This window comes from Chrysochloris asiatica, unplaced genomic scaffold, assembly GCF_000296735.1.
Source record: "Chrysochloris asiatica unplaced genomic scaffold, ChrAsi1.0 scaffold00019, whole genome shotgun sequence".
Classification (NCBI taxonomy): Eukaryota; Metazoa; Chordata; class Mammalia; order Afrosoricida; family Chrysochloridae; genus Chrysochloris; species Chrysochloris asiatica.
Window position 1 is genome coordinate 11,402,153 of NW_006408537.1, and position 12,562 is coordinate 11,414,714.

A 12,562-nucleotide genomic window follows, 5' to 3' on the forward strand; every position below is an offset into this window, starting at 1 on the left:
TAGATTTGCATAATGCAATACATCCTTGGATTTCTTGACTGCTGCTTCCGTGAATGTTGATAGTTGATCCAAGAAGAATGATGTATGTAATAACTTTTTTTCTCCATTGATAAGAATGTTGTTTTATTGATTCAGTGGTGAGGATTTTTGTTTTCTTTACATTGATTTGTAATCCATACCGAAGGCTGTGCTCTTTGATTTTCATCAGTAAGTGATTTAACTCCTCTTCACTTTCAGCAAGCAAGGTTGTATCACCTGCATATCGCAGGTTGTTAATGACTCTTCCTCCAATCCTGATACCACGTTTTTCTTCATTGAACCCAGCTTCTGGTATTATTTGCTTAGCATACAGATTGAATAAGTATGGTGAAAGAATAAGACCTTGTCACACACCTTTCTTAATTTTAGACCATTCAGTGTTCCCATGTTCTGTTTGAACAACTACTTCTTAGTCCAGGTACAGATTCCTCATGAGTACAATTAAGTTTTTCGGAATACTCATACTTCTCAATGTTGTCCATAGCTTGTCATGATCCACACAATCGAAAGCCTTGTGTAGTCAATAAAGCACAGGTAAACATCTTTCTGATATTCTCTGCTTTCAGCCAAGATCCTTCAGACATCAGCAATGATATCTCTCATTCCACGGCCTCTTCTGAATCCAGCTTGAACCTCTGGAAGTTCTCTGTCAATGTATGATTGTAGCTGTTTTTGTATTACCTTTAGCAACTCTTTACTCACATGGATATCAAAGAGATTGCCTGATTAGTTCCGCATTCCTTTGGGTAACCTCTCTTTGGAATGGTCACAAATATGGATTTCTTCCAATCAGTCGGCCAGATAGTTGTCATCCAAATTTCTTGGCAGAGATGAGTGAGTGCCTCCTTTGCCACCTTGCTTTCTTGAAAGATTTCAATTTTTATTCCATCAATTCCTGGTGCCTTGTTCTTTGTCAATTCCTTTAATATAACTTGGACTTTCTCATTCAGTATCATTGGCTCTTGATCTTATGCTACCTCTTGAAACGGTGGATCATTAACCATTTCTTTTTGATACAGTGACTGTGTATCCCATCCATCTTTCCTTGATGTTTTCTGCATCATTCAATAATTTGCATAGAGAATCTTTGAATAAGGAAAATCTAAGCTTGAATGTTTTCTTCAGTTCCGCCAGCTTGAGAAATGCTGACTGTGTTCTTCCTTTTTGGTTTTCTGATTCAGATCTTTGCACATTTTGTTGTAATATTTGGCTTTATTTTCTCGAGCTGATCTTTGAAATTTTCTGTTCAGCTCTTGGACCTCCTCATTTCTTCCATTTGCTTTAGCATCTCTATGCTGGAGAGCAAGTTTCAGTGTCTCTTCTGACATTCATTTTGACCTTTTCCTTCTTTCTTGTCTTCTTGTCCACCCTATAGCTACCTTTAAATCAAGTTTAGAAATCTACAGACTTCTTACAATTCGCAATCCCAATTCTTAAAAATAAAATTTCTAATGTAACTGGTTTTTAGGTATATGTCATATAGGAATATTTTATGAACAAAATATCAAAGCCTATATTTAAACTTCAATTGATAATTGCAAAACACGAAGACAATATGATGAATGTCAAAGATAACTTTTACTAGTTTTCGTTAATATATTAATTTGTGGGTTTTAATTAAATTGTTAGTGACATAGTGCATATCCCAATTTTTTGCTCTTTTGATCTTTACCTTTTGAAAATAAAGATAAATCAATAAACAACAACAAAAAAATGAGACCTATGCAGACCATCTGTATTGCTCCAAAAATAAACACATCTGTTCCTCTTAGTTCACATTTTCAATTTAAAGTTTTTGGGATTTTTTCCTATTTACCTGAAAATAGTTGTGTTTTTGTTTTCTTCCTATTTATTCACTTTGTGGTTTCTAATAAAGAGATCATTATTAAATAATAAGCATACACAAAATGACAGTAACATTTTGATAAGTTACACTTCCTCTAAAAATGTAGAACCAGGCTGGTGTGAAAAATAAATTATTAGAATTGATCTACCATCTGTTCAGAATCAGAAATGTTGAAGTTAAGAGTGCATGGAATGTAGAATGAATCAGTTAGAACCACGCTTTTTTAATTCCTCTTGTAATGCTGACACATTTGTCATAAAATTAAAATCAAGTGACATAATTTACAAACATGAACACTATACTAAGAATCAACATTGCAAAGTAATAATATAATGCACATAAAAAGAGAAAGTACACAATTATGTAGCTTAGTGAAATTCAATCAACGAGTAACATTAAATGATTATTGTTGTCAAGTGGTGTCGAGTCGGTTCAGACTCTAGTGACCCTGTATAGGGTTTTTGAGACTAATTTTTGTGGTAGCATAAAGCCTCATCTTTTCTGAGAAGCACAGAAGCATCGGTAGGCTCGAACGCTTGACCTTGTGGTTCGCAGTCCAGTGTTTATACTACAGAGCCACCACACTCCCCAAATTTCATGATATAATGCTTTTTTAAATAAAGATTTTTCAGAGGCAAAAAAAAAAAAAATTTCTGTCCACGTTTAAACTACATGTTTAAAAAACAGCATTGTGAAATAATTAAAATCAAATTTTATCAGCCAAACTTCAAAGTAATCTTTCCACTCCTCACACCACCCTGCTATATTAAAAGCAGATAAAAATCACAGATACCTTTTCATGGAAAGGCCAGGGATGGTAAAGTGAGAAAGGGAGGCATGCAAGTTAATAATGAATGATTTTGCCATTCAAACACAGTTTGAACAATATTCATTGAGTTAATTAAATATGTCAATACAAGTAAATGCTGCAATTCAATACATAATAAGTAGCATTCAAGTTGGGGAAATTCTTTCATAATTTAATACCAGGAAAATATTTTTCTCCCTGAAAGAACTAGTATGGATTCTCTTTTTTACTAAAGAATTATACCAAATTACTGCAGGAAACTTAGTGTCAACATTAGGTTCAAAGATGGTAGGAACATTAGTATTCTTGTTAGCATGCATACTTTTTACCACTCCAGAGTAGTTATGTCCTATTTTTATTAGTAATGACTTTTTAGAAATTGTCATGATGATTATGTTTGATACCAGACCTCTCAAAGATCATACAACATAAATATATGATATGACAGGAAGTTCAGAAGATATAGTTAAAATTATTAAAACTACTTCTAAATATAGCACAATTTTTAAGTTACCTAGAAACATATTTAGGTCATATTCACATAAACACAAAAGATGAAAGTGGCAGGAGGCATTCACATAAGAAAAGGCAAATGAGTAATGGCATCTAAAATCAATTTACTAGCTTTTTCCCATGTCCCTAGATTGCCAGGCATCTAAAACTAAACTTTATTAGGGCAGCTATGTTGTTGTTGTTAAGTGCAGTCAAGTCAGTTCCAACTCATGGCAAATCTGTATAGGGTTTCAAGGAGCAGCTGGAGGGTGTGAACTGTCGACCTTGAGGTTTAAACTAACCTTGGGGTCCAGTGCTTTTTTTACAGCAGGGCCTCCTAATAGAAATTGTTTATATTTCTTTCAGAATTCAGTATTAACTCGATTATTCTCCTCCGCTAACTACATAGAGTTTGTACATTCTATTCTCAAAACATATTTTATCACAGGAATTCAAGGGTGGTTCAACAATAGAAAATTAATCAATAAATTAGACCACATTAAGAGTAGAAAGGAAAACAAACACAGATCATCTCAATCAATGTAGAAAAAGCATTACATAAAATTCAACATCTGTTCATGATACAAGCATCCAATAAGCTAGGAATAGAAGAAAATTCCTTCAAGATGAATACTTGGACAAAATTCAACATCCCTTCATGATAAAAAGCACCCAACAAGCTAGGAATAGAAAAAAAAGTCCTTCAATATGAGTAAGGCTTAATTATTTAATTTCTGGCTTAATTACTTAACATGGCCCTTCTAGGCACAGTCTTTGTAACTCCCACCAAATGACTGGGTGGACCATGCAAATTGGGTGTATGGGACTTTAATGAGCAGACTGGTCAGTTTTTCATCTTGCTGGGTTTAAAATGAACCATTTCAGAGACAGGATCAGGAAACGTCACTACCATCAAGAATGCAAAACCAGGAGTGGAGTGCATTCTTTGGACCCTGAGATGTCCGTGCACTGAGTCAGGAGACAGAGGGCTGTAACACCAAAGAAGCACCAGTGAAGTGGTGTAGAAGCAGTGGCAGCAGAGGCATAAGAACCAACAGCATGAGACAGAGACCAGCAGTGGGCTTCCCTGCCTATACAGCAAGAAAAGATGAGTGTGTTTGGGTAGGTGTCTCACAAGTGGAGTAAAGAGCCTCCAAACACTTCACTGGGGGAGTTAGGTTTGCTAATCCATGGATCTAGAGGTATGCACCTTTAGGCTGAGGCATAGGGCAGTGGTGTGCTCTTTCAGATATGAATCAGCAGTGCTAAAAAGGTTTTGTAACACTGCCAAGGCAGGGTAGGGACCAAGGTAACATTTGGCTGAGAAGTCAAGGGCCAGAGAGAGATATGCCTGTGAGCATAACTGAGAAGCAGTGTTTCCAACTGGAAGAATTGTATCCTCAGCATTTCTGATCTTGAATTATAAACTGTTAGTTTTCTAATGGAGTTCTGGCATGGCACTGCAGCATAATCACTGGACAGGTAACCACAAAGTTAGCAGTTCAAACCAAACCCACAAGCTGCTCCTTGGAAACCCTATACAGCATAGTTATGAATCAGAAATAACTTGAGGGCTCATATCGACAACAACTTTCTTTAATAAATTCCCAAATCATGAGTATTGTCTGTGAGTTCTATTGCAATGAATTTTCAAGCCCAGCAAAGAGACAGAGAGTATATTAGGAGGAAAGGTTGGTTTGAAAATTGGTAAAGAAGTCTGGAGGGTGCAGGTATGCCTGATATCTGCCTCAGGAATAGAAGTTGGGCTTACGTTGAGTTGGTTCTCCTTCCTCCTTTTGAAGTTAGATGAACTCAGACACTGCCTCATGTCATTCTTACAATGGCTTAAATAACCTACTTGGTCTAGAAATGTGCCAACGTTCTTAATCTTGTGACATTTCCTTTTTTACTCACTAAATTCAAGGAAAACCAATTTAAATGTCTCACACTAAGCAGAGCAATTGTCCTCATGTCAGACTTTGCATTAGGTCTTCCCTTCTTTCTGGAATGTTCTTTCCCTGACCCTCATGTGAGTGGCTCCTTCTTGTTACTCAGTTTATTGTGTTAACTTAAATGGTACTACCTCTATGAGGTAGTTTTGATCACCCTATCTGGAATAGTCAATCAAGAATTCTTACTATAACACTTACATACTTCCTTTTATATCACTCTGCCTTCAAATTGTGCCATTGATGAAGAATAGTGAATATAATGTGGATTGTTGCAGTTCAAACTCACCAGCCACTCCTAGGAAACCTTTTATCAGGTCACTGTGAGTCAGAATTGACTCTACAGCACCTAGTAACAACAAGTCGGACATATAAACATATCAATCGTAGAAAAAATACAACCAGAATGCTCCTTAGACGAGAGGATGATGTGACTTTAGCGAGCTTACTTTGGACACATCATCAGGAAAGATCAATTGTTAAAAAACAAATAATATTATGTTTGGTAAAATGTAGGGTCAGAGAGAACGATGTAAACCCTCCACGCAATGGATTGACCCAAGAGTCACAACAGTGGACTCAAACATGCCAATGATCATAAAGATGGCACAGGACTGCAGAATGTTTCAGTCTCTATCACACAAGGTTGTCACGAATCAGAGTTGATTGAAAATCAACTAGCAACAACATAGCCCTTATCTCAATCGAATGTTTTCTTATTTTCTTGCTTGCTTACATATTTTCATACTCTTTTATTCCACTCCCAAATTAGAATTTACATTCATTGAAAGCAGGGAAGTTGTTTGTCTTGTTTAGACAAGACAGATTCTAAAATAGAGGTTGTCTTGTTGTTTGTCTTATTTAGACAACTAGATTCTAGAAGAGGTGAAGCATGGACAGTTGTTGATGAATATAAGTTGAATAAATGAATGGTAGAGTAGAAAACGAATGTGGTCTGAAATGACCCTAAGAATTGTGCTCTTAGTAGTTTAATAGTGTCTTCATTTTAGAAATATGTTTACTGCAGAATCAAATTAGGGGCTTTAATCTCAAAGATCCAAAGGGCACTTTCATTTCAAGGTTACAGGCAATGTTTTATCTTTCAACAGCCAGAAGAGAAAGCTGTGAGACACAAACCAACTTTAGAAATACAATTTCTACATAGTCATAAAATTAAGCAGAATTTATAGAAAGGTTTTTCTTATTTTAATAGTCTACTTGAAAAGTAATCATTGATAATCTAGCTCAATTATTTCAAACATGGTAGTCCTTAAATGCATTAATCATAATTGTCTCATAGAATTTGATTAAGTTGCAATGAAGACATATTTTAAGTTCTCAAAAAGTTAACCCCATTATAATTTAAAATAATAACAGAGCTAAATTGTATCAAAATTGTACTCATTATTATGCTATTATCTGAACTCTATGTGCTTAATACAATTTAAAGTCAAAGCAAAGCCAATTTATTGAAATTATCATAGTAATTATTATTATTGTGTTATATTATATTACTTTAAAAATGAGGCCATATAAAGTACAAGGTCTAAAGCATACTGCCTACGTTCACACAACTGCTCTATCATTTGTTAGTCTGTGACCATGGTTAATCGCTTTAAGTTTTTTAAGACTTAATTTTCATATCTGTAAATCAGGAACTTTTCACATAAAGTTGTTAAGATTAAACTAAATTATATGTATAAATAGTATCTGATATAAAAAAGTACTTAATGTTGTTGTTAGCTGTCAGTGAGTCAACCCTTGAATCATAATAACTCCGTGAGCAAATAGAATTATTTAAATGAGAAACAAACCAAAACACGACACAAAAACTCAATTACTTTTATTTGCTTAGCAGATCATTTTATTTTTTGAATTTAATCAAATTTATTTTTATTGCCAAATTGAATGAATGTTAATACTATATTCAACTAATTGAAACTCTGATAGAATCAGGTGCTAATTTTGACTAAAAATTATTTTTATCACACCAGTATCTTGATTTTAAATTATCAATATAACTTTCTATATCTATATTATTATATGTATATCTATACATATCTATGGAGTCCTGATGTGGCGCTGTGGGTTAATGCGCCAGACTGCAAAGCCAGTTTGAACTGCAAGTTTGGTGGTTCAAGCTCCCCAGTCGTTCCTCGGAAACCCTATACAGGGTTGCTGTATGGCTTTATGGCACTTAACAACAACAACATACATATCTATACCAAGAAACCCAACCCAACCCATTACCACTACTAAGTTGATTCCAACTCATAGCAACCCTTTACAGTTGTTTCCAAATCTGTAAATGCCTCCTCTTTCTCCTGCAGAGTCATTAATAGGTTGGAACTGCAGACCTTGCAATTAGCAGTCTAGTGTTTATCCTACAGCAGCACCAGATCTCTCTCTATATATAATACTTGTCTGTTATTGTCTGACATCAAATCAATTCCAACTCATAGTGTCCCTATATGAAAGAGAAGAACTACGCTATACAATTTGCTAACGTGGAACCTTTAGTGGAGCAGATGAACAGGTCTTTCGCTTATGGAGCAGTTGGTGGGTTTGAACCTCTCATCTTTCCATTAGTTGTTGTTGTTATTCTGTGCCGTGGAGTCAGTTCTGACTCATAGCACCCATGTACAGGGTTTCTGAGGCTTTACGGGAGCAGAAAGCATCATGTTTCTCCCGCGGAACAGCTGGTAGTTTCAAACTGCTGACCTTGCGGTTCACAGCCCGATTCGTAACCACTATGCTAACTAGAGCTCCTTTTAGTAACCAAGAACTTAATCATTGAGACAAGTGGGTTCCTCATCTGTATCCACATCTACGTTTATATGACAATTTCAGCATACTTTATAGTACCATTGAAAAACACAATCCAGTCATCACTCAATTGTGCTGGTGCAATGTCTCATACCTTTTAGCCCAGATCACAATATCAAGGGTTTCCAAAAATTCTTCCAGTCACTCCCTAAAATACAGATCTTTCACCAGCATACTTGTCAGAGCATGAGTCTGCATCCCCATAGCTACTTCTAAACTCCTGTGGGTATGTATAATTTGTGCTCGTGTGCTCCCCCTAACATGCAAGCGAATTTATAAAAGACAGGTTAGCTTCCCAGCCTTCACAGCAAAAGGGGTTTGAGGTGGGTGTAGAGAAGACCAAGATAGCAATGTATGCTATATTTTACCAATCTGTGCTTTAAAAACAATCTTCAAATTAACAACAATAATCCCAAAATCTCTTGTTACACCTCTATTTTGCCCTACAGGATTACTGAGGCTCCCACAATAAAGGCAATAAAGGGTGTTCTCCTTTTTTTTCTCACCAAAATATTTCTGAGAGTTCTAAGATACTTCTAACTTTGTTGTTGTTCTTGTTCAAAGTTACAACCCAGAAAGCTAGTTGAAATAATATGAATGCTTGTCCCTGCACACAGAGTGCCATGTTGTCTGTCCCTGATACTTCCACTGTCCAAACTTATCAAGATCATGATAACATCATCAACAATGACAACTTTATGAACTGACTTTTAGCCAGACACTGTTTTATGAACTGTTCACAAATTTTATCTTTTCTAAATCTTACAGTGACTCAGAAAGTCTGGGCTATCTATTGACAGTGCATTGCCTAGCCAAGGTTCCATTTCATATAGGGTTACCACACTAATGTACCTCTATTTTTATGGGCACAAAGATTATAAATACTTTACCAAAGATAACTGAGGTAGTGTGTGGCAAAGCACTGTTTCAAAACCAGGAGCAAGAAAAGAGGTGTGTAGCAATGAGGAGAGAATTATTTCCCACTTGCCTATTATATGAAACTCATTTCCTAGGTTACAAAGCTTTGATGAGTGCCCAGATTCTTACTATAGAGTCTTGCTTGATAGATCTGAACCAATAAGTAGATTGTAGCAGAGTGATATGAATGCTACTAATGATTAATCTTTCTAAGGATTAAATGTATGGTAAGTTCTGGTGTGGCACTGTAATATAAGTACTGGATTACAAGGACATTTGAATCACAAGGTCAACAGTTCAAACTCATCAACTGCTCCTTGGAAACCCCATACGGTGTTGCTATGAGTTGGAACCAACTTGATGGCACGTAGCAACAACAAAGTGTACCAATAGCAAATTTTTGAAGTTAAAGTTAAGTATTCCTTATTTTTCCATTTATTTCTCAAATGGAATTTTTACTCTCAATAAGTTCCCATACATTGTTTTTCTCCAAGTTTTCAATATATTAGTTTCATAAATGCTTGATAAGAATCAACTACACTTTGCTTTTTCATTTTCCCTCCTAAATACAGAATAAATGTGCTGAAAACTTTCTTTCATGTACTTCCAGATTTAGAAGGGGGTTTTCTACCTACCATTTTTTAACTGGATCTTTTAATTGAGGTGTTAGTTTTATCAAGGGAGTCTTACAATAATCAAAATGCAACTTCCAAATTGTTCTGTGAATAACTAAATGACAGTTAAGTTACCTGGAAGTCTAGACATAACAAATTGCTGCATCTCATTTTCCTTGAACATTTTATAACATTATTGGCTAGAGAGAATATGAGTGGCAGAAAAAAATAAGGTAATTTAATTCACATTGGTAATGAAAGACATAAAATTGTAATTTAAGTAACATGAAATCCGCCTAATTTTATTTGCATAACAAAGATTAACTGAACAATCTCTCCTTCTTAAATAATATTCAACACTTGATATGGATTCTAAAATGACTTCTTTTCTGAAATGAAATATCTGGGATTTTACTTTTGTCTTATTATACAATATTAGAAATATTTTCATTTGAATGTAATTATTTTTGACAGCTGGTCATAAAACTGTCTTATATGTAATGAATTGTATAAATCACATTATACAAGAAAGCAGTAAAAATCTGGCTTCATTTAGTAAGATTCTTAATAATACACAAAAAATACACCTATAACTATTTTATTCTTTTCCATTTATGAACTTTGGTCTTATTACTGTAAATGTCTGTAATTGGCAAAGCACAACTAGAATGTACAAGGGAAGGGCTAGAAACATTTATGAAGACAAATAGTAATTATGATGTGGATTTAATATTGGACATGTCTGATGCCGAAGCAACAAGAAATACATTTCAAAGCAATTTCTATTTTATGATTTACTTTCAAACCTACATAATTGCATAATCATTGCATTTTCTCATGCTGTAAATGGCTATAATTGTAGATTAATAAATATAGAGCACACACGACAAGAATACAGAGGTAGGAATTTTCATTTAAACTATTTGACGTTACAGATAATGAGGCCTAACAATATAAAGATATTTGTTCATGATTATGTATCTTGAAATAGCTAGACTTCAGTTTGGAACTCACTTTCTGTTCTTCTTAGGTTTGCAAAAGGCAAGAGAAACTGATTGAAACTGAGGTAAATGGTTTGTGTCTACTGCAGCATTTTCACAGGACAGTCACTGTTTCCTTTAGTCATTATTATACAATTCTATCTACTTTTAACTTTTAAAATCTTCATCATAATCAGTATAATCCATGACTAATTTTTCATCCAAAGGACCTGTGATTTTTCCTTCTGTTACTATGACAATTTCCAGAGCTCAAGACAAAACTCTGAATAGCTCAACTTGTATCTACCACCTGGTTTCTTTGTCATGTTTGGGGGGATAAACAGGGAACAAACCCACAGTGTACGTAAAAAAACATTTAAAAATGATTAAAAGGATAGGGAATTCTCTGTATTTTCCCCTACAATATATTATAGCCAGAACTGTTTCCCACAGATCAGAAAATTAGATGGATTTAATGACATTTTGAATTTTTCTTAAGGCAAGTACAATTAGCAATCCCTCTTGAATCACAAAGGCTAAATTGTCTGAGAATTTTCCTTCTTGCTTTGATGATTTCAATAATTTCCTCTAGTGTCAGCATAGATAAATGGCCCCATTTATGCACAGAGTCATTAGCCTTTCTTCTCAAGTTGCTTTATCCTTCATCAGGAGAAAATACTTTCAAGTACATTTTTAATTCAAGTATTAATCTAAGTAACCAAACCCAGAAAGAACCAACACAAATAATGACAATGAAAAAGTTCTTCTTTAAATGGTTCTTTTCTTCTTCATTAACCTTTTCTTCCCTTCTCATGGAGTTCTGATGTGGCAATGTTGGATAATGCACCTGAACACAAGGCTGGCGATTCAAACTCACCAGCAACTCTGGAAACCCTATACAGGGTCACTAGGACTTAGAACCAACTTCATGGCACTTAAAAATAACAAGAAAACATAGATATTTAGGCTTCTACTGGTTCTGTGAGGTTATACTTGTGAATTGAAACCTTCAACCCAAATATCTACTTAGTGGTAGAAAAATGTGATGTAATCAAATTCAATAAATCTCAAAACTTCATCACACTTAATAATGCCTAGAAATTATTTGTGAGACTGCATTATTTGTTAGTGTTGAAATTTTCATCCTAGACACACTAGCAAAAATAAAAGCACATACAGTGGATTGCTATTGTTCTTTGGCATGATGGGTTCCAAATCATAGTGACTCCATGCACAAGAGAAGGAAACTGCTCAGTTCTGTACCATCCTCAAAATCACCATCATATTTGAACCCACTGTTGCAGCCACTGTGCCAATTCATCTCTTTGAAGGTTTTCCTCTTTTTCGCTGACCTTCTACTTTACCAAACAAGATGACTTTCTATAGGGACTAGTCCGTTCTGATAATGTGTATAAAACATGTGAGACAGAGTCTTGTAATCTTTGTTTCTAAGGGTTATTCTGACTGTACACCTTACAACACAGATTTGCTCATTCTTTTGGGAGTCAATGTTATATTCAACATGAGTATTCTTTGCCAAAACTAAAATTCAAAGGCATCAGTTCTTCTTTAGTCTTCCTCATTCACTGTCCACCTTCGGCATGCATATGAAGTAAGTGAAATATCCATGAGTTGGGTCAGGTACACCTTAGTCTTCAAAGAGATATCTTTGGTTTTTAACACTTTAAAAAGATTTTTTTGCAGCATCGTCACAATTTGCTCAGTGCAATGCATCCTTCAATTTCTTGATTGTTGCATCTGTGATTATGGATCCAAGTAAAATGAAGTCATCAACAACTTCAATATTTTCTCTGTTTATCATGATGTCACCTATTGGTTCAGATGTGAGGATTTTATTTCATTTTTTTTTTTTTAAGTGGGGCAGTGCAGTTTAATGTGCTGGACTTCAATGTCGATTTGAAACTCATAGTTGGCGGTTCAAACTCACCAGCTGCTCCTCAGAAATGCTATAGAGGGTCACTATGAGTTTGAACTGACTGGGCACTAACAACAGTCTATGTACAGGTTGTACACGAACACAATTAAGTGTTCTGGAATTCTCATTCCTACAATATTATCACAAATTGTTA

The 12,562-nt window shown here is 35.0% G+C and overlaps 1 protein-coding gene and 1 pseudogene across 1 annotated transcript in view; one reads left to right on the forward strand and one right to left on the reverse strand.

Annotated features, from left to right (window-relative positions):
* Nucleotides 1-12,562, reverse strand: part of KHDRBS2 (KH domain containing, RNA binding, signal transduction associated 2) — an 864,427-nt gene that overhangs the window by 494,851 nt on the left and 357,014 nt on the right. The window lies entirely within an intron of this gene.
* LOC102811185 overlaps nucleotides 1-12,562 on the forward strand; it is a 62,012-nt pseudogene that overhangs the window by 47,619 nt on the left and 1,831 nt on the right.